This window comes from Capsicum annuum, chromosome 9 (assembly GCF_002878395.1).
Source record: "Capsicum annuum cultivar UCD-10X-F1 chromosome 9, UCD10Xv1.1, whole genome shotgun sequence".
Classification (NCBI taxonomy): Eukaryota; Viridiplantae; Streptophyta; class Magnoliopsida; order Solanales; family Solanaceae; genus Capsicum; species Capsicum annuum.
This window is the reverse complement of record NC_061119.1, coordinates 69,519,762-69,545,214: the sequence shown is the minus strand read 5'-3', so window position 1 is coordinate 69,545,214 and position 25,453 is coordinate 69,519,762.

The window sequence follows — 25,453 nt, the reverse complement described above, 5'->3', positions numbered from 1 at the left end:
TTTCAAAGGTTTTCTCAAACCTAAAGTGTCTCATCAAACCACCATCATGTGACTCTCTCACAAATACTTCTCGCCAAGAATAGAGTGCACACACAACTTTCTTCCCTTAAAAATACCCATCAAACTTGGAATAGGGAGTGGAAAACCCATCCTTGAAAGATCAGGGAAAATATGGGGTCCTCATGGTTCATTGTCTTATTACTCTCAAATCCTATTAACTTGGAAGAGAAACTAGAAATGAGTACATGATTCCTAGATAATACATCAACAACTACATTTTCTTTTCCCTTTTGTCTTGACTGACATAAGGGAAGGTTTTTAGGAACTCGATCCACTTTGTATGCCATTTGTTTATATTATCTTAGGCCCTAAGATGTTTCAAGGATACATGGTCCATTCAGATCACAATTTCTTTAGGCCACAAGTAATGTTGCCAATTACCCAGCGCTTGAATCAAGGCATATAACTCTAAATCATAAGTGGAATATTTTAGAGTCATGCCCTTGAGCTTCTTACTAAAATTGGAAATAGGTTTAAGATCTTGCAATAAGACAGCACCTATTCCTACCTTACTTGCATCATACTCAATTTCAAACATCTTATCATAATTGGGTAATTGCAACAAGGGGGACAAACAAAGCATAACCTTCAAGGTTTCAAATTCTTTGGATTGTTCATCACCCAATTTGAATGGTTTATCCTTTCACATGACCTCATTGAAGGGACTGGCAGAGGTAATAAATCCTTTGACCAACCGCTAATAAAAACTAGCTAGCCCATGGAAGCTTCATACTTTACTAATGGATTTTGGAGTTGGCCAATTCTTTATGGCATCTATCTTAGATTCACCCACCAAAAATTCCAAAAAACACTACTCCATTCACACCAAAAAAGCATTTTTCAAGATTAGCATACAACATTTCCTTTCTAAGGACTTAAAATACACTTTACAAATGTAAAACATGGTCTTCAAGGGATTTTTGTAAACCAGGACATCATCAAAGTACACCACAAAAAACTTCCCAATAAATGGTTTCATCACACAGTTCATTAACAGCATAAAAGTACTAGGAGAATATGTGAATATAAATGGCATTACTATTCATTCATTGAGACCAAAATTGGTCTGGAAGGCGGTCTTCCATTCATCACCCAGTTTTGTTCATATTTGGTGATATCCGCTCCTAAGATCAATCTTTGAAAACATAATGAACCATTCAATTCATCTAGCATACCGTCGAATTGGTGAATTGAGTAGCGATACTTTATCGTTATCTTATTGATGGCTCAGCAATCCACAGACATGCATCATCTCCCATTTTTCTTTGGCACCAACAATATCGGGACCAAATATGGACTCATGATTTTCTTGATGTATCCCTTGTTGAGGAGTTCCTCAATTTGCCTTTGAAGTTCTTTATTATCCGTAAGGTTACTTCGATATGCTAATTTGTTAGGCAATTGAGTGTGCGTCACGAAGTCTGTTTGATGATTTATTCCCTGAATTAGGGGTAACCCTTGTTGAAGTTCCTTTCGTAACACATCTTCATAATCTTGCAAAATAAAGGACATAGAATTAGGGATAGAAGAAATAGAGGGGTTAGTATTAAAAATATGGGCTAGGAGAAGCATGGGTGTTTTGTCATCATGCTCTTTGAATAGAATTTTATTCCTAGCCAACATTACCACAAGATCCTATCCTTATGATTTTATTGCTTCCTCCCCTTCTTCATCTCCCCCTCCTTTGGCTTTCTCTTATTTCTCCTTCTTTTCTTTCTTATTCAACTCTACAAATTATTGATGGTCTTCATTCACTTGTGATGGTGAGAAAGGATAGAGTATAAACTTCTGACTGTTTAATTCAAGAGAATACAAAATTGTTCTTTCATCATGCCTAGTAGACCAATCATATTGCCATGACATTCCCAATAATAAGTGACAAGCTTGCATAGGAATCACATCACAAAGCACCTCATTTTGATAATTCCCAACCTTGAACCGAATCACTACTTGTCGATTCACCTTTAGTTCTCAAAATTTTTTAGCCATTGGAGTTTTTAAATACTTGAATGTATGGTAGTGGTTATCTTCAATAAATCAACCATTGTGGAACTAGCAACATTAGTAAAACTACCACTATAAATAATCAATGAGCACACACCTTTTTTAATATGATATTTAGTATAGAATAGATTCTCTCTTTGATATGAGTCATCCAAAGCCTTACTAACCATAACTCGCTTTACCAACAAGTTAGGTACTTCATAATCACCATCTTATGGCCAAGTATCTTCTTCATCTCCATTCTTTTGCCACTTATCTTCTAGTTGCTCTCTATCTTGAGATTCTTCATCATTCTCATCTACTTGTAACCCAACCTCTTCTCCAAGATAATCTAATTTCCCTTCCCTAAGAATCATATTTCTCTGGTTGGGACATATATTTTCTTCATGTCCCCACCTTCGACATTTTAAGCGTTGGAATACCTTAGGGTTGGAAGTAGGATACTTGTTACCTTCATTTCTTGTAGGGTATTTTGGAATGGTCTTCTCTATAGGCTTCTTATCATTTGATTTGTAATCCTTTTTCTTGTTCCAACTCGAGGAAGATTGAGCTAACTCTTTGTTCTTACCCTAAGTAGTAGTTGATGGTTGAACCTTTGATTTGTAAGCTCCTTTCTTTTTGATCTCCCTCATAATTTCCAAGGACACTTGGAAAATATCATATATGGTCTCAAACTTGTGAATATTCATGCACGTAGAGATATCTTTTTTCAACCCAACCTTGAAGCGTATGATGTCATGGTTCATATGTTCTCCTCGGTGATCAAGCTTCAAAATCAGTCATTAGAACTCATCATAATAAGCCATGACACTCTTTCTACCTTGTGTCAAGTTGTATAACTTGGCAAGTAGCTCATGTCTATACCTCTCTGACAAATACCATTATCTCATAAGTCCATTCAATATATACCATAGAAGAGGTTAACCTTAATTCATCACATTACCGAACCTTTTGGCATACTCCCACTATTTATTTTCATAAACTTCAACGTAGTCTATGCATATCAAATTTTCTTTTCTTTGGTGAGATCATTGACTTAAGAGATACTTCCATAAGAGGATTCTCATAAGAGATAAACTTCGTGATGAATCTCACCTTTGAAAGTCAGAAGACCAACCTTTATCAAATTGATAACCACTTCTTGATCTCGATTACCTTATGGATTTCACTAATCATAAATTTAGGGTAGATGTCCCAAGTTTCCTCTACTATAAAAAGCCAGATCAAATCTTCCTCCTCGACCTCAAAATCCCCTCTGATCCATATGTCTACCTCGCATCTATCCTTATATCATGTCGATATATCATATGCTTCATAATCCTCTTTTTGTTCTTCCCTAAAATCTTTCTTTACATAGATGGGTTGGTTTTGGTTAAGTGGAGCTTAGAATGGGGTAATTGGATTTGGTAAAAGTTGAGGCATTTGGTTAAGTGGAGCTTTGAATGGAGGAATCGAGTTTGGTGTAGGTTGGGGCATTTTGTTTCCAAGTTCTTCTTGTTGGATTTTATTGAGTTGATAATGAAGTGGTCGAATGGGATTTTGTATTTAAGAATAAGTAGTAGTTTGGGTGGTTAGATTTTGTAGAGGTTTTGGTGGGTTAAAATTTGGTGGAAAGTTTCTGGGGTAATGGTAGTGGAAGTGTTTTGAGCATGTCCACTTGAGGAAGTATGGTAGTTTTGAGGAGTGGAGTGATTGGATTTCCTTTGACCTTCTATGTAATCCAACCTTTCACTTATAGTAAAAACATCTTCTTTGATCAACATCATCTCCATTTTTATCCATTCAAAGTTATAGTTGAAAGCTTTAAGAGAGACGAAGATAGTATTAGCAACATTATTGTCCATGGTTTGTAATGTTTCTCCTTCTGTTGTCACAGTACCTATGAAAAGACACTAACAAAAACAACGAACATATTAGTGTTAAAGAAACATCCTCAAAACTCTACGCACCTTGCTTACCTCACACTTGGATTTATAAGTGTTGAATGTTGGTTTATACTGTGGTGAGAAGTTGACGGATGATATCTAATCTTGTCTGGAATGGATTTTTTTAAGTGACTCAAACAAATATCATATGAACTTAAGCAAAGAAGTTACGACAAATTAAAAATGAGAAAAGCATACAAAGAAAAAGGACAATGAAAGAAAATGGATTCAAAAACTAATTCGCAACTAAGTAGGCAATTACTAGTTGTTAATTAGCATTAGAATCAATAAAATAAACCTAAGAATCAAAGGAAAGAAACTAATAACCTAAACTTGATCTTATGACACTTGACGAGTTGAATGATGTGGCTGCCTCAAAGTGACGACTAAGGTTGGATGACGATTTGTTGATCACTTTCATTTGCTTTTAACTTGTATTTCAATCCCTCTTCACCTTGGAGGCATTGTAGGATGGTATGGATGAAAATACAAGTAATTATAACCATTCAATTGATCTTTCAAGCTTAAGAATGTTTGAATCTTCTTGTGGTCCCCCAATTTGTACTCTTCTTTGTCTCTTCCTTGAGAATAATCTTTTTTGATGCTTTTTGATTCTTTCTTTCTTTGGAAGACTTGTAATACTCTTTGTAATAAACAAGTACTACACCTTTTCTCACCTCCTTTTTTGGATCAAACACACTAATTTTTGAATATTCTTCTTCAACAATGTATGAAGATCATAAAAAACAACAAGAACATTCAAAATTGACCTCAATCAAATGACCTAGGAATTTGATGAAATTCAAACCCCAAGCTCAAATCAACCTTACAAACACAAATAACACCATTTCAATTGCAAAATCTCAACAGCCTTCCAAATTAGAGAACTGATACAAGTCAAATGGATTCCTTAGCTTTCGATGACATCATTCAAAGTCACAACATAAAGAATCAAGCTTTGGTCTCATAGAGGGCATGGAATCACACTTTTAGGGGTCATCTTGAGCATGCCATTAAACAAACCCGAGTATGGGAGATTGCTTGGAGCCTTGAAGACTTGAGGAATCTCAGGTTTAGGCCATACTTGGTGGTTCACGGTTTTGGTTTCCTTTATTAAGGGAATTTCGGTCACTTATCTTTGAGGTAATTTTGGTTATTTAGGCTTGTATAAATGACACTCTATGGCTGCCCCACTTTATTAAGGGCGTTGGAGTCATTTTATCTTTTTTTTTGGAATATACTATATGTAGTCTCTTTTATGTCCTTTATCATTAGTTTATAAATGATGAATGTATGAAACATTCAAAATTATCTATCCTGAGAGTACAACACCTTAGTGTAGTTCTTATTTAAGGCTTGGAAAAGACACCTTAGTATAGGGCTTGGAAAATCTATTATTGACCCTTTCTTGGAAACGGTATATCTTGAGGTAAGTCGATTACCTTGGTAGTCACAGTAAGAGTGTGGTTTTTATTATTAGATTCATTAGGGATTAGTGTTTAAATACACTTGGTTCTTAATCTTTTAATAATCTTCGTCTCACTATTTATCTTTTACTTTCTTGTTATCTTGTTGTGTTCGGCCTCGTGGTGTTCTTGTAGCCGAAGTTGTTCTTATTGTTCTTCATTTTATGTGTTGTTAATATAGTTTGGTTGGCTGGAAAATAGGTGTTAAACACCTTTCTATCATCTCTTTCTTGTCCTTATTATGAATCTGAGAGTTGGTCAGCAAAGAGGTCCTCGGGTCCTTGAACTTGTGGATTGATTTTGGGGTGTGTTTCGTACCTCCCTTGTCTTGTCTCGTATGAAGAACCCACCTTCAGGTTTCTTCAACTCAAGCTCAACAATGGTGGATAACTCAAATCAACCCAGAATAAGCTAAAATTTTAGATCTAGAATCTAATAGTGTTGGGAAAAAAGGATCTAACACTAGAGATACAAAAAGACACCAAAATCTATAACTGAAAGTTTCGACCTAGTGGTAAAATGGGAATAATTTTTTTTTGTTGCAATTTTTTATTTTCAACATAAATATACCTAAGATTTACTTCATGGGAAGAAATCAATCTCGGCTCTGATACCCAATGATATTAGACAATCTACGAAAGATAGAAACTATCTAAGGAAACAAACGATAATCAATTCAAGAATAGAAGATAGGTAAATTGACATAAGAAATTACAAGGAATTAAGAGCCAATAAATGTATCAAACACGGAAACCCTTAAAACTAATAGTTTCAAACACTAATTTCATACATGGACCAAGAGGGATTCAACGCCCTCAAAACCTACATTTCAAAAAAAACATTCAACACAAGTTCGCCAATTTCACTCTCAAGTGTAGTGTGCATTCAATATTCAAAACAAGATAAGAAAGAAAATAAACTAGGGCTATCTATTTATAGTCTAGGCTAAACTATTACAATGGGCCAAAAATGTGCTCATAAACCAAGTGGAATAAAATAGAAAAAAGCCCAACACAAAAGGCCCATATGTCTTGGAGGAACGACCATATGTATCATTTTTGTCCTTCACAATAGTTCTTCATCACTTGGAATACTTTGGTAGGAATCAAAGAAAGTCCCAAGAGATCTTCCAAATGTGGGATTGCTCTATTGTATGCCCAAAATGGTTTCCCCATGCATGTTCTTGTGCCCTTAGGGTGACCAAAACCTGATTCCTCATGTGTTGTCCACAAATGATGTCATCAAGGCTATGATGGCCATTTGGAATGTATCATATGTTCCCAAAGGAACTTCCACAAGGGTTCCCAATTGTGTTGGGTTCTCAATTGACAAACAAGAAAGCTTATCGAAGTAACCCTATGGATACCAAGGAGCTTTAAAAGGCAAATCAAGGAACTCCTAGATGAGGGATACATCAAATAAAGTATGAGTCCATGTGCGGTTCCACTGTTACTAGTGCCTAAGAAAACATGATACATGGCTATTGATTGACGTGTTATTAATAAAATAATGGTAAAATATCACCACCCAATTCCCCATTTGGATGATATGCTTGATGAATTGACTGGTTTATGTATGTTCTCTAAGATAGATCTTAGGAGTGGGTACCATTAAACTTGGATGCAATAGAGTCATGAGTAGAATACTATATTCTAGACCAAGTTCAATCTATGTGAATAGATGGTCATGCATTTTGGTCTTACCACACTCTTAGTACTTTTATGTGGTTGATAAATCATATGATGAATCAATTCATTGGGAAATTTATTTTGTATACTTTGGTGATGTCCTATTTTATAGCAAATCCCATAAAGAGCATTTTTACATTTGCAAAGTGTGTTTGAAGTGCTTAGAAAGGAAAAACTGTATGCTAATCTTGAAAAATGCTCTTTTAGAGTGATTGAAGTAGTATCTTAGGATTTGTTGTAAGGTATTAGGAGTCGACGTGGATGAATATAAGATAGATTCCATCAAAAATTGGCCAACACCAAAATCCATTTGTGACGTACGAAGATTCCATGGGTTGGCTAGTTTCTATAGGCAGTTTATCAAACGATTTAGTACCATCGCCACTCTCTTGATTGAGGTAATACAAAGGTAAATCCTTTTAAATGAGGTAATGAGCAAGCCAATGCATTTAAAGCTTTAAAGGGTATGGTTAGCTGATACGAGACGAAAATATGAAAATGAAAATAATATGAAAAATGGGGAAACAATGGAAAATAAGACAAACAATTAAAGGATAAAAGGGATAGATAGATTGAGACAAATTGATAAAGAGAGGACAATTAACCGACCTTCCTATCGATTACAAATAAACACAACCTCTTACGAAGACCATACAAGAATGAAATCCTAAGTGACCGACCTTTCTCATAAATCTATAAGCTCCCAACAAGATTAAAATAAACAGTCACGAGTATAACTCAAATCATCATTTGTCAATTACTCTAAAATAAAATAGAGGCCTAGCTATTTATAAGCCAAAGAACATTTATTACAATTGGGCCGAAAAGTGACCCTAAATTCTAATTGGGCCCATAATTAGCCCAAATCCTGAATTTCCACATTCCAATACTCTTCAAGGCCATGCTATCATCCAAATCTGATGTTGCTCCTTTCTTCCTCGAATTGCATCATCAAATGTTGCTCCTTCTTAAGCTATCCTCCAATCATGTATATGCTTTCCTAGGATGATCAAGTTGTGGATCCTTAGGTTTTTTCCTTGAAGCATAGATCCCAAACGAGTGGAGCCAATTTGTTTTGTATCATCCTCCGTTTCTTGAAAAGGATTTGTCCTTAAATCCAACTCTTTCATTAACTTTTCATCATACCTCCCAAGCATGGAATCCTTTGGTAAGAACACTGTTAGGCCTTTAAGCTCATTTTTATAAGGCATTATTCTTGCATCCTTCTTTAAAATTACATGTTCATGATCCTGCACAATGAAGAAGTGATACTGGGTAAAATGCTAGTATCATGGTTAGTGGACCTAATCTGGGAAGACTCATTGCTTAAATGGACTTCGATTGGTTGAACAATGTCTTGTGGAGCTTGGCTAGTCATTGGTTAGGTTGAGGGAACATGTTCTTGAGTTTTTTGAATGCAATTACGGTGAATAATCCTCGGGATATTGATAGTGGAAGTGTTTTGCTTATTTGAGGTATTTTGGGGCGTAAGACAACTCAAATTTTCCATATTCCCTTTCAAGTGTGACCACTCCTCAATCTAATCATTCATATCTTATCGCAAACCTACGATGGCTTCCAATGAGGTGTCAAAGGTTGCTCTACCTATGTCTTTTAGTATATGTTAAAAATGAAGTAAAAAAGGATGACTCATTTAAAAGTAAAGGACTTCAATTTCTATATTCAACTAAGAGTAAGCTATGAGGAACAAATAAAAAATGAAACAAAACAAAATAAAATCAAAAAACACATAGGAAAGGAATCAAACTCAAGAACCAATTAATCAACTAATAGATCCATTATTAGTGTTAGTTAGTGTTTAAGAATCAAAATATGAAGTTAAGAATAAACAAATGAAGTTAGATGGTTGAAACCTTGCAAAAAAGGGAGTTGGATGGCTTGTCATGAATTGGAACAAGCTGAAGCGGATTTAGGGCAGACCTAGCGCATAGGGAGGGAGGGGCATCCCCAAAGCAGAAGCTACTAATTTTAGGTGATTTTTTCCTATTGCAGCATCTTAGGCACAACTTAAAGGCATTTCAAAGACATATTGGCTGAATAGCTTGGAAATGGGACTTAAATTGTACCATTTTGCACTTCCAATTGCTCCCCTTTGGCCTCTTCTTTGGAATATTCTTTTGGATCATCGAAAGGCTATTTGTACTAACACTTTTCACGCTTTTTTTTTCTCTTTTTAATGATCAAACACCACCCTTTGAAGAAAATTTAAGATGAAGATTTGACTCTTCCTCAAGAACTCCAAGAACACAAAAATCTCCAACTCTTCAACCCGTGCTCACAATTAATCACATTCAAAGCATCATTTTTCTCAAATTCTCAACAAAGTTTTCCATATTTTTGAACCTACTTCACTTTTCTTCAAGTTCATGCTTTAAACAATGGTAGAATATTCAATATAGCTCTGATGAAGCTCAAATTTGATATTTGGACTCTACTAATGTTACCGAACAAAAATCTAATACTAAAACATAAGACAAACAACAAAATCAAATATTCAAAAATTGACCTAAGGACAACAACGTGAATAGTGAATTTTTTTGGAGATTTTTTATTTTTCAACGCAATAGACCCAAGTTTGGCTTCATGAAAACAAAATCAAGCTCAGCACTGATACCATACAATACGAGAAAAAAATAAGGAACTAAAAATAATACAAAAACAAGGAAAATAATCGAAAATGAGACAAACAAGAAAAGGATAAAAGAGAGATAGATTGACACGAAAGTTATAAAGAGAGGACAACCAAAGGGTATATTAAACCCTAAGACCTTCCTATAATTACCAATAAACACCAACCTCTTATGAGGACATCACAGGAATTGAATCTTAAGAAACCCAAGTTTCTCACAAATCCATAAGCTCCCAACAAGCTTAAAATAAACACTCATAAGTGTAGGTCAAAACATCATTTATCAGCTACTCTAAAATGAAAAGAGTCCTAGCTATTTATAGTCCAAAGGCCATTTATTATAATTGGGTCCAAAAGTGACCCTAAATGCAAATTGGGCCCAAAATTAGCACAAAGCCTATATTGCCACACTCCAATGCTCTTTGAGGCCCATTCTATCATTCAAATATGATGTTGCTCCTTGCTTCCTCGAATGGAATCACAAATGTAGCTCCTTCCCAAGCTATCCTCAAATCACATATATTCTTCCCTAGGATGATCAATTTATGTATCCTTAGGATTTGTCCTTGAAGTATAGATCCCCAAAGAGTGGAGCCAATTTGGCTTGGATCATTAGCTCGGCCCCCTAGTTGGTATTACCCAATTATGATTAGATGTTTGGAATTGAATATGATGCAAGTAAGGTGGGAATAGGGGTCGTATTAATGCAAGATCTTAAACCTATTGCCTACTTTAGTGAAAATCTTAAGGGAACAACTCTAAATTATTCCACTTTTTATCTAGAGTTATACTCATTGTTTAGAGCATTGGGAATTGGAAACATTATTTGTGGCACAAGAAGTTTGTCAACCAAACCAACCAAGAATCCTTGAAGAACCTTCGTGATTTGAGAAGAAAACCAGAAATATGGAAACAACATAAAAACAAGAAAACAAGATATAAAACAAAAGGATATCATAGATTGACATAAATTGATAATTAGAGGACAACCAAAGAGTCTATTAAATTCTAAGTCCTTTCTATCAACCTCTTATGAGCACGCAATGGAAAAGGATTCAATAGCACCCACATTTCTCAACAACAACAAAAACTCCTAACACGTTTTAATTAAAACACTCTCAAGTGTAAACTTACATTCAAAAATTATCTATCTCCCGAAAAAAAAGTCCTAGCTATTTATAAGCCAAAAGACCTTTATTACAACTTGGGATCAAAAGTGGGGCTAAATACAACTTGGGCCCAAAAGTGACCCAAGAGCCAAAATAATGCAAATGGGCGCCCATACTCACTCGAAGCCATAGCTATCATCACAATATGGTGTTGCTCAATGCTCCCTTAGATGACATCAAGTACAGTTTCTCTCACGCTCCAAGCTACCATCTACAAACACATTTGCACCCCTAAAATTACCAAGTCATTGATTCGTAGATGTGATCCCCATTGAGCTTGTATCATCCTTCCTTTCTTACAGATGATCGTCCTCGAATCCAACTTATTTATCAACTTGTTGTTGCACAATTCATGTTACGAATCATTTGGTAAGAATTCTATTAAGCCTTCAAGCTCTTATTCATAAGTCACCCTCCATGCATCCTTTTTTAAAATTACTTATTCATGATCCTCCACAAATGAAGGACTGATATTAGGTAAAATTCTAGTATAGTGGATAGTGGGCCTAATGTGGGAAGAATCTTTGCATATTTGGATTTGTATTGGTTGAACAATGTCTTGTGGAGCTTTGGTAGTATTTTTTTGGGTTGAGGGGACATGTTCTTGAGGTCCTGGGGTATAATTTTGATGGTTGAACCCCGGTGTTAGGTTAATGAGTCATTTCTCTATGTTTTCCAATGTATCATAAATTCATTTCATAGATCTATTTATTTTATCCACATTTCATTGCATCTCCATGAGAGCTTCCATAAGAGTATCAATGGTTGCTGCACCCATGGATCTTAGTATATTGTAGAAAGGATATGAAGCAACTATGAGTGACTTATTTAAATGTAAAAGAATTGACTCAGAGAAGTTGACGAAGAAAGTAATGATAAACACATAAAGAAAGAATAAAAGACAAAACAAAGACTTGAAGAATTTGAATTCAAAGTCAAACTAATCAATCAAAGGTAAAAAAGTAAAAGAAACAAGAAATCAAGACACAAATAATAATGCATCAAGAACTAATTTGACAACTAAGTAGATTACGATTTAGTTGTTAATTAGTTTCAAGAACCAAAGAATTTAAAGGAGGAATTAAGAGATCAAATTAATGGGTTGAACCTGATTTTATGGTGTTTTGAAGTTATGATAAGTTTTCTATAATTTGAATTGATGTTGGAGAAGTATTGAATTATATTTGGGATGCATTGGGGCTGATTTGTGTTCAACTTGAGGAGTTTTGCATTAAGGGTGCATTTGGGGAGCTGATGGAGCATGTGGGGCATAGGTTGGATGCACCGTATTCCTTTAGATAGTGCCTTGAGGTTCTGCCATAGATCAAGGGCTGACCAGGTGCACCTTGGGAACAAATGCAAGGAAGGTTGGCCACCCCTCTTTCTTTCCAGCCCTTTTGCTCTCTAAATGATCCCCCCCCCCCCCTTGCACTCTCTTAAGGTATCTTCTTTTATGATTTAGGACAAACACTTTTGTACACCTTTTTATTCACTTTTGAGTATTAAACATCACCTTTTGAAAAGAATTCAATATGAAGATTTGAATCTTACTCAAGAACACCATGAACTTCAAAAAGCTCTAACTCTTAAACCGTTGATTGGAATGCGATGAAATTTTGTACCAAGTCTATTTTAAACCTTCTAAACACATTCCAAGAATCATTTTTTTTAAATTCTCAACCAAAAATTTCAGATTTTAACACCCACTTTCAACCTTCAAACTTGAGCTTCTCAACAATGGTTTATCCTCTGATTCACCTCTGATTGTGCTCAAATTCAAGGTTTAAACTCTAATAGATTTAGGTAATAGGAATTTAACACCAAATCACAAGAAAAAAATAAAATTAAAGACTCAAAATTTAACCTAGGGTCAAAAATATGAATAGTGATTTTTTTTTAGATTTTTAAGTTTTTCAATACAAATAGACCCAAGATTGACTTTGTAGGAACGAAATCAAGCTCGCCTCTAATACCTAATGATAAAAGAAGAAAAACAAAAAGATGGAAACAATATTAAAATAAGAAAACAAGATAGAAAATAAAAGGATAGAGAGATTGATATAAATCGATAACGAGAGGACAACTAAGGATATATTAAACCCTAAGACCCTCCTATCAATTACCGATAACACCAATCACTTACGAGGACACAATGGAAATAGACTAATGAGCACCTACATTTCTCAACAACCAAAGAAACTCCCAACAAGTTTCAATTAAAACACTCTCCAGTGTAAACTTACATTCAAAAATCATCTATCTCCCAAAAGAAAGAGAGTCCTAGATATTTATAGGCCAAAAGGCCTTTATTAAAACTTGGGCCCAAAAGTGACCCAAGAGCCAAAACAATGCAAATGGGATCCCATATTATCTCGAATCCCAAGTTATCATCAAAATGTGGTGTTACTTAATGCTCTCTTGGATGACATCAAGTATAACTTCTCTCATGCTCCAAGATATCATACACACACGTATTTGAATCCCTAAAACTACAAAGTCTTGGATCTGTAGATCTGATTCTTGAAGCATCGATCCCTAAGGAGGGGAGCCTATTGAGCATGTATAAATTCGATCCCAAGATAAATTGAATAAGTGGTGCATGAAATTGATTGAGTTCGAAGATACTTTCCCTTATGTAATACAAAGAAAAAAAGGAACGAAGAAAGTGGTAGCCGTGAATTATCTAGAAAACATATGTTAATATCTACATTCTCTTCTAAGTTGATAGTTTTTAAGAGTATAAAGATAATGTACCCCGAAGACCCCATATTTGCTCAACTCTTTTAAGATTCAGAAGAATGAGGTAGGGAAAGATGGATCAAGGATCTGGCCTCAACACCCTATTCCAAGTTTGATGGGTTCTTGTTCAAAAAAAAAAGGTTGTGTGTTCTCTCTAATTCTTAAAAAGAATTGTTTGTGTGAAACGCACATGCTGGAGGTATGATGGGTTACATTAGAATTGAAAAGACCCTTGGAATTCTAAATGAACAATTCTATTGGCCAAAGATGAGAAATCATGTTGCTAGAATTTGTGGTCAATGCATGGACTGTAGAATTGCTAAATTGTGCATTCTCCCTTTAGGATTATATACCCCGTTACCTACTCCTCTACATCCATGGATTGACATTTCTATGGATTTTGTTTTGGGGTTTCCTAGGACTAAGGGAGGTAGGGATAAAATCTTTGTGGTGGTTGACCATTCCTCAAAAATGGCGCTGTGAGGATGCACCCAATGTAGCCTCATTATTTGTTGAACATGTTAAATTTCATGGGATTTCTGTGACCATTATTTGGGATAGGGACTCCAAGTTCCTTACTCTTTTTAGAGGTCATTGTGGGGTAGGCTTGGTACAAAATTGCTCTTCTCAATATCTTACCACCCACAAATTGACTGCCAAACAAGAGTTTGGGAAGATCATCTTCCTCAAGTCAAGTTTTGTTATTAGCATATTATCCATTCGGCTATTGGAATGACACCTTTTGAATGTGTTTATAGTTTTAACCCCTTACCCCTTGGATCTCACTTCCTAGTCTAGTGATGTCGTGATAATCTTAGATGGCAGTCAAAGGGCGGAAGCAATAACTACATGAAAAGATGAGGCTTCACCTTGAAAACAAGAATCTAGAAGTTGCAAAAAGAGTTAACAAAAGGAGAAGAAGGCTTATACTTGAATCAGTAGATTTGGTATGGGTACATCTTTCGAAGGATCGCTTCTCAACAAAAAGGAAGGCCAAGTTGATGCAACAAGGAGATGGCCATTGTAAAGTGCTTGAGAGAATAAATGACGATTCTTACAAGGTTGAACTCCCCTTGGATATCAAGTGTACAACACCTTCAACATATGTGATATCTTACCCCTTTATGCTCTAGACAATAATGAACCAATGGATTTGACGTCAAATCCTTCTCAACATGGAGAGGATGATATGATTTTGAGCTCCTCTAGATTCTTTGCAAGTTCCTCAAGATCTTCTACTCAAAGTCAAGATAAAGAGCTACAAGGGTTGCAATCCATGTTCACCAAAAGAGAGGTATTGGTGTTCGGTTTGATGCCTACCAAGGGATTCCATGTGTTGAGAATTGATTTGGAAAGTCAAAATGACTAGGAAGAGGGTAGGCTTCACTGGTTTTACGTGACTAGTAGCGTGACTGACCATCACCAAGGTGATGGGCTGTCCTAAGAATCCCAGGGCAGCAGCTCACTCACTAAAGGTGACGGGAAGAGAGACTGACCATCCCTAGGTCGATGGGCCATCCCTGTGGCCGTCCCAGTAAGGAAACAACCACATTTCTTAGGTTTTATTTCCTTAATACCTACGTCACTTTTGGACCTTAGTTTAGACTACAAATAGAAACTTCTAGGGTATTCTCATTAGTTTTTTATTTGAATATTTAATGAATATTGCACTTAAGAGTGTACTTGGTGAACTTGTATTAAATACTTGTTTAGAAATAGAGGTCTTGAGGGCATTGAATCCCTCTTGGTCCATGTTAGAGAATTGGTGTTTGAATCTATTAGATTAAGGGTTTTTGAGTTTGAATCACATAATATTTGTTTATTTCTTATAGTTTCTTTTATCAATCTTTCTATATTCTATCTTGAATCAAATTTTCCTTAGCTTTCGTTGTTAGTTTCTTATTTTTGTAGATGGGATTGCATCAAGCTCCAACACTTCTCATTTGGCGAACATAACATGTAAATCTTGTAGTTTCCAGCTTAACTTCTAGTAAGAGGTCTTGAGGAACTTGAAGGAGTCCTTGAGGAGCTGAAAATCGTATCAGCACTTGACAAGGAATGGGAAAATACTAGACACAACTACCATGTAAGAGTGAACGAACATCAGCTATTGGAGAGTGATCACCTTTGCTTCTATAGAAACCCCAACTGAGCTACAACATGGCTATACCCTCCTAAGAAAGTATAGTAAGTGTAGTATCAGTATAATAACTTGTACTGACAGGTATCATTGATCGACTATGATTAGAAATAAGCAACAATAATAACTAATAGGAAGAAATCATGACATCAAGTAAAGTTTTTGTTATTAAACCCTTTATCCGATAATGGATTGGATGTTAACCTTAGCATATATATGACCTACCTACCATTTAAAATTCTTGTGTGTCTTTTTCCTTCAACCAATCCCTCCTTATTTCTAATTCCTAAGCCTTTTCTTACCTTGTTTCCCTTACCTAATTTTACGATCCCACATCAAAAAATTTCTCACAATTCTATAAATCTCACTACTCTAACCTCCAAAGGGAACTAACACGGGTAGCTTGATTTCACAATTACTTTATAAGATACAATTATAATTAATTATAAACACCTCTTTTCTTCCATAAATATAAATACATGAAATAAGTCACTCTCGTTAAGTAGTCATCACAATCAAGATCACAACAACACATATATATGGGCACTATACCTCACTTTTATCTCATCATCTAAACACCACCAATGAAAGAATATCAAGATCATCATCATCAACTCGTTCCCCCAACCATATGGTATCAACCACCAATATCAATAAAATACAATGCAACCAATAATCACAAGTAGTACCCGATAATAATTACAAATAACTTAATTTTCATATAATCACAATGTCAAGCATGTTTTTAATGCAATTACTAATTCACACCATATCAAAGGTTATTCTAACATTTTTTCTTACACTTCCTATTCTAGTGTTTACTATAAACATGTTTATGAACTCATTGAATGCCACTTTAATGAAAGTGACAACTCTTCCTTACAGACATACGCTCATACCCTGTGGTCTTACTCATGCTTTAATCTAATATCCATCTCCAAATGCTAAATTATTACCAAGTTTACTTATATTCACTCATCCATAATTATAAGACTATTATTCAATTTAGCACATCTACTTAAGTATGTTCTTACAACTCTCAAAACTCCACTAAAACTACCGATTATACTCTTACCTACACTTATACTTTTTTTCTAATTTGTAATCCTCTTAACAAAGCCCCTAAGGTCCCAAAAAAACCAACCTTAACCCTATTTTTTCCTTATTTGGTTTTTCAATTACCCTCAACCTCACAATGCTATAAATGTTCTACAAAATCCTTTGACTAACTCTAAATCATATGATACTATACTCTCAAGCCACGACAGTCTTATCATCTCAATATATTTGCAAATAAAACAACATATTAAAGTCCAAAATGATTATTATCATTCCATCTATCCAAACTCTATGCCCAAAGGCCTAAGACATGAAAACTACTAAAATTACTATCATTACTATGTAATTTAGCCCAGCTCAACTAAAATTAGCTATAACCTACCTTATTGATAAATTATTCTACTATAAAGAGTGGAGTGTTGTGCCATGCATACATGGCCTCTCCCCCCATCATAATCTCACCAGGTATGCCTCGATATTTCTCTTATAAAGTTCGGCCTTAGAAATCTTATTATTTTAAGTTCTATGGCTGCTTAATATATTTTTGGAGAAAGGGGGCAAACTAAGAAGGAAAATCAAAAGAAGTGTTTTAAAATAAACTCGGACAAGTTACTGCCAGAGTACCCTTGTAGTGGTGGATTTATCACTGTAATATTGGGAAGTAGGTCAGCCTATTTTTTAAATTTTTTGTCCCAAGTATGTGATACAAATCAAAACTACAAAACATAGATTTCGAACACGTAATGTAAAGATATAATCAAGATAGATGATAATTACACACAAGAAGAAGAAGTAACAAAGAATAAAACGATATGATAAACTCTAATACCTTCAATTAAAAACTTAATCTCATACCTAACTCCTAAGGTGACCAAGAAGGAATTGATCTCCCTCTGAATCACTTATTTCTAAGCCAATATTCAACAAATACTTACCAAATTTTGTTACTGGAGAAGTGTTCATGATTAAGCAAGCAAAAAATAAAGAACATAAGGCATGGTTTGGGTATTTATACCTTTATTCTAATTATCACAAACTTAGGCCCAAAATTTACCTATTTTCACTTAAAATGAGTAATTGGCCTATTTATCCCACCTGCTAATGTAGGTGGGCACCTATTCATGGCCACATGGGCCACTTTTCTCATTTGCCCATGCATGAGGCTCACCTGTGGGTACATGCGAGATCTTAGGTCTCTCTCATTAGCATTTTAGCACCATTAAATAGTTCTTTAACCCATCCAAGGCCTCTTTATCCATAGTAGATACAATCACCAATACATAACACCCTTTTGATAGTAATAGAATATCGTTAATCACCCTTCACATCATGAAAACCCCTTGCAGTACTTGAAGTTCTCGAGCTTGGCTTTATGTGAAGGGTTTTCAGATCACTAAGATTGTATCATCCTCTCCATCTTAATAAGAATTTGACCTTAAATTCATCGGGTTATTATCTTCTATCATGTTAAAGAGTGAAAAATCACACAATTTGAAGGTATTTTGCACTTGGTATTCTGAAGAAAGGGCAATTATATAGTCTTTATCGTTTATCCTATTGAGTACTAAAAATTGACCATTACCTCAAGGTCAACTTTTATTTTCTTTGTGTCGGAAACCTATCTTTTCGAAGGTTTACCCACACCCAATCTGCCAAATCAAGTACAAGCCATTTTCGTCCCTTGTTCACTCTTTTGGCCATCGCTTTATTCTTCTTCTCAAGGTTAATTCTCACATTCTCATGCATCTTCCTCATCACACTGCCCTCTTATTCCCACCTAAGCTAATTATAACATTACTAGAAAAGGATTAAGATCCAAAGAAGTAGGGTGTTAAAACCATATACACATTAAAGGGGAGTCATACCAATAGTTGAGCGGATAACATAATTATAAGTAAATTCAGCTAATGAAATACCAAATGAGAAAAAAACTAAAGTAATGATAGAATCATAATATAAAAAGTAAAAGATAAAGGATAGAGATAGATAATTAGACACAAAATGATAAGAAAAAGGATAGCCGAGTATATATGAAATCCCATGACTTTACTTAAGATTACCAACAAACACTTGTACTGCTACAACGATTGACAGGGCAAACCATCACCTAATCAAATAATGTTTCTAACAAGGAGTCAAGTATAAGCTTTTCCAAGTTACACACTCTCTCTAAAGTCTTATCAAATTAAAATATCATGAAGAACTAGGAAAGTAAGGTAAGGTCTTGGGTATTTATACCCTTAAAATATTACACATTTGGGCCCAAAAGGTGACCATTTGTAACAAAAACATAACATATCCTTCTTTGGAACTATTTTGACCTACTCAAGTAGGTCAAATTTACCTTGGATGCACCTTGGGCATAGATGGAGTGCAGGTCGCCTCCAAGGAGCTTTTTAGCCTCTTTTTGCACTCTTTTGACCCTTCTAAGGTCCCTTGGTCCTTAATGTCAGCATTAGGCACTGATACACGAACTAAGTAAGGAATTAAAAACTATAACTAAGATATGAATACAAAAATAAAGATAGAATGGAAAAGAAATAATATAAATGCAATAAAAGGAATTAAAAGAAAATAAATGGTATATCAAACCCTAAACCCTCAATTAATATACCAAACAAAGCACATAAATCGTAGATAGACTTCAAGGAAATCGATTCCTAAGCAACCCATATTTCTAAACAAAGTATTAACACAAGTTAATCCAAGATTGCCTCACACTTTCAATAAATTTTACATTCATAGTTCATCAAAAGCTATCTACTAAAATCAAATGAAGTCCTATTTATAGTCTAGGCTAAGTTATTACATCATATGGGCCCAAAAGTGACCCATTTAGGAAAGACAAATACATAGAGTCCCATAAAACACTTTCTTTAGCATATGAGGCGCACATGGGGTGTATCCTAAAGGTGTAATATTGAGCCTTTCTAGAAGATCGAGAGCGGGTTGGGTGCACCTCCAAAGCGGATGGGGAACACTTCCTCTTTTGGAGGCTTTCTTGCCCCATTTTTTCTCTCATTGGCTCTCTAACATCACTTGAGTCTCCTTGATTATCATAATCATCCAATGGACACCTTTTGATAGCCATCAAGAAGTCGTCAAGTGTAATTTCACCCATAAGCATCCTCTCTAGAAACTCAGAGGTTAGTTGGCTTGTATCATCCTCTTATTCTTGAAAATGATTCAACCTCAAATCCAAACCTTGCAACACCAAAGAAAGGACAAAGAAACACAATATCCTCATAGCATGAGGGTTAGAGTTAGCATATTTAATCATGCTATCATACTAAGGTTTCACATACTTAAGCTATAACCAAGCATTAAAATGATAAAAAAAAAAAGGTGTATAACCCTACAAAGTAAGTGCTACTTGGTCTATCAAGAGATTTGGACAAAGGGGTATGATAAATGAACCATGGTAATCAATCAACTGCTCATGAAGGATCACATGGATTTCAAGCCTCAATAAACTTATAACCCCACTATAACATTCATCTTTGTTAGGGACCCTTCCCTTACACAACTTTGGCCTCTTAAGTAGATTTGAAATCTCTAAGAAAGACTTTCTGTTATAGGGGTGAGTACCAACACCCTCACCTATGGTTGGCTTGTCTTTTTGTCCAAGCACCAAGTGGTGTGGAAAAAAACCACAACATTTCAAATGATCACTGGGATCAAATGGGTAGCGTGACCATGGACATGGGTTTAGAAAATACTTTTTTCCCCAAGATTACTACCAATATAATAATTTATACAGTGTATACTAGCATGATTATGAACAAAGGCAATTATAGGGTCACTCATATTCAATCGAAAAACATTTTCAAGATCACCATTCACTTATGGTCTTTTAAACACTTCACAAACACCCCTAAGTAGCATGCTAGGTTCACACACAAGGTTTTTCTCATGACTTTCACAAGATAATGTACAATCACTCATCATAATTATCATGCCCCAAATTTCATTCGGGAAGACAGGCACCTATTTTGGGAGAACCAACTCGTAACCTTGTACTTTTTATCTATGTAACAATAACATTCAAGGTCCTGCTAGTATGGATATGATGCATTGATAAAATAAATCATGTATGTAAGTCCAAACCTACATATACAAGACTTGGCTCATTAAGGATACAACGTTAAAAGAACACAATGCTACCACACTTAACTTCACATTAATCTGTAAAGCCTCTAAAAGACACATGGACTTAGTTAAGGTTGGGACAAACCCCCGCCTTTCTCAGAACTACTATACAATACCAAAATATATATAAAAAACTCGTAAAGCTCTGAATCAACTTGGAGCTCACCAATAGCAGTTGTATGTCCTGTGCTCCTACTGGAGTGGTCTACTAGCCGGAGTACCTGTACATGCGGCATGAAACATAGTGTCCCCCATAAAGGGTGTCAATACCAAGAGTGTACTAAGTATGTAGGGCATGAAGTGACTATAAATAAGACAAGAGCTCAAGAAAATCAGCTATCAATATATAACTATAAAGATAAAGATAGAATACCAACTTTGCTTGTACTTATGGGATCATGTATATTACATCCTTTACTTTGCTTTATTCTTCTTTACTTTATAAGATTATAAGGCATGACACAAATGACAAGTTAATCAGTTGTAAAAGAGGATGACCTATGCTAGGCATTTTAACCCCTGGGATACGATCATTATAAGTACATAAATCGGGGTCGACCCATGCTAGGATTTCTTTTCGCCCCTGGAATACTACCCATAATGTTGGGATCGACCCATCCTACATATTTCTTCCAGCCCTAGGATACCACCCAAGTATATATAGAATCACTTCAGATCATTGTTTTCATTTTTGAAGTTGTTGTTTTGGTGGTCATATATTAGATTTGGAACTTTTAACCAATAGAAAAATTTATGCAAATACACACTAGATGCAGTAGCAATGAGTTAGACTACAACAATAATAGGAATATAACACGTAGGAGCTTAACTAACACCATAGGTCATGTTGACTAAGAGAACAACTCATAAAGCTTATTTCTAAAAACATCTATATCATACTAGTATTTAGAAGGGAAAAAGGATAGATCTAGTAACAAAAACATATTCAGGTGCTTTAACAACCTAAAAATAGCCACCTTGGAGGTTGTACACTGCATTTATGTATAATTTGAAAGTAAAAATGCTTAAGAAGCTTACTTTGTACTAAAGGAGTTAGTGTCATGACAAAGGGTATAGGATCAATGAACTATTTGTACCTTGCTGTACAACTGATCATACTTTTACTAAATGTCTTCCCTTTTTATTACTAATCTACAATAACATAAGACTAGTATTAGTAGCTAATTAACCCATTCACGCTATTTTAACTTACTAAAATAGTAACCGGGTAGTAACCCACAATCAACTAGTTCAAGGGTGTTCTTTAAACCTCATTCTTCTCCAATTATATTCACACGCAATGCAACTTCTTTTAAGATCCCCCTTAATAGTTTCATCTTTATCGCACTCTCAAAATAGTATATTAAATGGTATGGACAGTAAACTTATGCAACATTTAATTCAGTGGTGTACCATTTACCCTTCTTACACCTTTTAATGGAAACTATTCACACCTTTTCCCCAACGTCAACCAAGAAGTCCCCAACATACATACATAAGACAGATCTAAAATTGCCCAAAATATCCCTTAATATGGCAACCAAAAATTGAACTAACCATCCCTTGAGTTCTTAACAACAATATATACATAATCGTTTACCAATATACGTATATAGGAAAAGGGAAAAAATGGACAGTATCCATACCTTAATTTTAGTGGCAATTTATTCCCTTAATGTATTTCTCTTCAATAGATTGATCTCTTTACTCATAAACCAAAAGTGAAGATAAAAATATCTTAATAATCAAGAATAAAGGGACTGCCAAACTTAAAAAGGCATATCTTATAGTTTAATAATGGAGAACATAATTCTTATAGTATTCTTAAGATGTGCTCATGATTTGTTCACTTACCTTTAACTTAGAAAGAAGGTTTCCCAAGAACCCTAGTGGAATTTTAGGGTTGCTGCATAGCTAAGAGAGAATAAGAGAGAAAATTTTGCAAGCTATTTTTTATTGGCTAGTTAAAATGGGCTAAAAGAACTGGTTTCAAACCCTTCAAAAAGATCTACTTTTGGTCGACTTTCTTGGCTGATTTTGGGCCATGATTTATCAACTAGGTGATGCACCTACTTTCCCATTATATTGGACCTTTCTGGATCAAAATCTATTGGGCTTTGGCTATCATTCTCCTCCTTTTCTCTTCTTTAATTTGGGACAAAATTAATTTAAGTAGGTGGTAATGTACTTCACCCAATAATCTGGTCAAGGGAGTCTTAGTAGGTGATACACCAACTTAGTTCTTAGGTTGGTCAAAAGTTTAAGGTAGGTGACTCACCTACTAGCTTAAATCAGTCAAACAAGCACCTTAATATTTTATTCCATTTTAAGATCAAAATGCTTATAGTTAAACTTAAAACATATGTACACTTTTTACTTCATCCTTTAGATTCAAATACCTATTTAAGAGCCCAAGTTTATATACTCTCATCGATGGTAACTTAATCATACCACGTTTCAATATATACGGGAATTCCTTCAAACCTACCGTACCATCACTAATCAGATAGATACCCGAGCCCATAACCTACCCCATAAGTCCATATAAAATTCCACACTAGTAGAACTAGTACATGCAGAATGTAGGGTGTTACATCCTACCCCTCTTAGAAACATTCGTCCTCGAATGCTAGCATTACTTGATAGCCTAAACGAATATAAGACTAAGTTTAAACTCGCTGTTATCCACATAACACTTGTGTATTATACTTACTTGTTTATGCCCCAAATCAACATCCTTGGATCAAGTCTTTAGATTAAAATAAATGAGGATACTTTGACTTCATTGCTTTTTTGGCTTCCCAAGTAATTTCATATACTTGCGGGCTTCTCCAACATACTTTTACTGAAGCTACTTCTTTATTTCTTTAATTTTTGACTTGCCGATATAGTATAGAAATAGGCACTTCTTCATAGGTGAGTTCTTCCATAAACTACACATCTTTAGTCAAAGTAATATGAGATGGATATCCTATGAACTTGTAGAGCATAGAGACATAAAACACTAGATACACCATTGAAAGCTCTTGGGGTAGGTCTAATTCATATGCCACTTGGCTAAATCTTTAAATAATTTTATATGGCCCTATATAGCAGGGACTTAGTTTTCCCATTTTACCAAACCTCATTACCCCTTTCATTGGAGATACCTTCAAGAACACCCAATCTCCTATAGCAAAATCTAACCCTCTTCTTCTAGTATCTGCAAATGATTTATGTCGGCTTTGACCTATTTCTAACCATCGTTGTATAACCTTAACATTTTCTATATCTTGATGAACAAGATCTGGCCTAAAAAAGGTAGTTTCACCCACCTCAAACCACCCAATTGGTGATCTACACTTTCTTCCATATAAATCTTCATAAGGAACCATTCTGATACTTGAGTGATAATTATTATTGTATGCAAACTCAATTAGTTGGAAATGATCATCCTAACTACCTTTGAAGTCCAAGACACAAGCACGCAACATATCCTCTAGTGTTTGGATTGTACATTCCCCCGGGCCATCCGTTTGAGGGTGAAAAGGTGTACTTAAACTCACTTTCATTCCCAAACTCTTCTTGAATAACCTCCTAAAGTGTGCGGTGAATTGAGCTCACCTATCTGAAAAAATAGAGATTAGGACTCCATGTAGCTGAACAGTCTCTTTAATATATATTTTGCATACTCTTCAGCTGTGTACGTAGTCTTAACTGGTAAGAAGTTTGCTGATATAGTGAGTCTATCAACTATTACCCATATAGAATCAAACTTTCAATACGAGTGAGGTAGACCAGTGATGAAATCCATGTTGATCATATCCCACTTCCAAGTTAGGAGCTCCATATAACCTACTGGCTTTTGGTGCTCCACTTTGACTTGTTGATAATTTGGACATTTAGTTACAAATTTTGCAATGTTCTTCTTCATGTCTCCCCACCAATACACATCTTTCAATCCATGATACAATTTAGTTAAACCAGGATGGATAAAATATCTTCCATGATATGCCTCCATCATAATTCGTTTACTTAGCCCATCAACATTAGGAACATATAATCTCTTTTGGCATCGAAGTATTCCCTCTTCTGTAAGCTTAAATGCCTTTGTCATACCTTGTTGTACATTCTCCTTAAGCTATAAAAGAATAGGATATATGTATTTCTTTTCCTTAACTTCAGCTACTAATGAGGATTCTGTAATATTTTGTACAATAACGCCTTTGTCTAAAGATTCAAGAAGGCAAATCCCCAAGCTAGCTAATTGTTGTAGATCCTTAGTTATCCCTTGCCTTTCAAAGGGCTGCCTATAATTACTTGCCATCGCCTTACGATTTAGTGCATTGGCTACCATATTTGCTTTCCCCGAATGATATAAAATATCAACATCATAGTCTTTTAATAGATCAAGCCATCTTCATT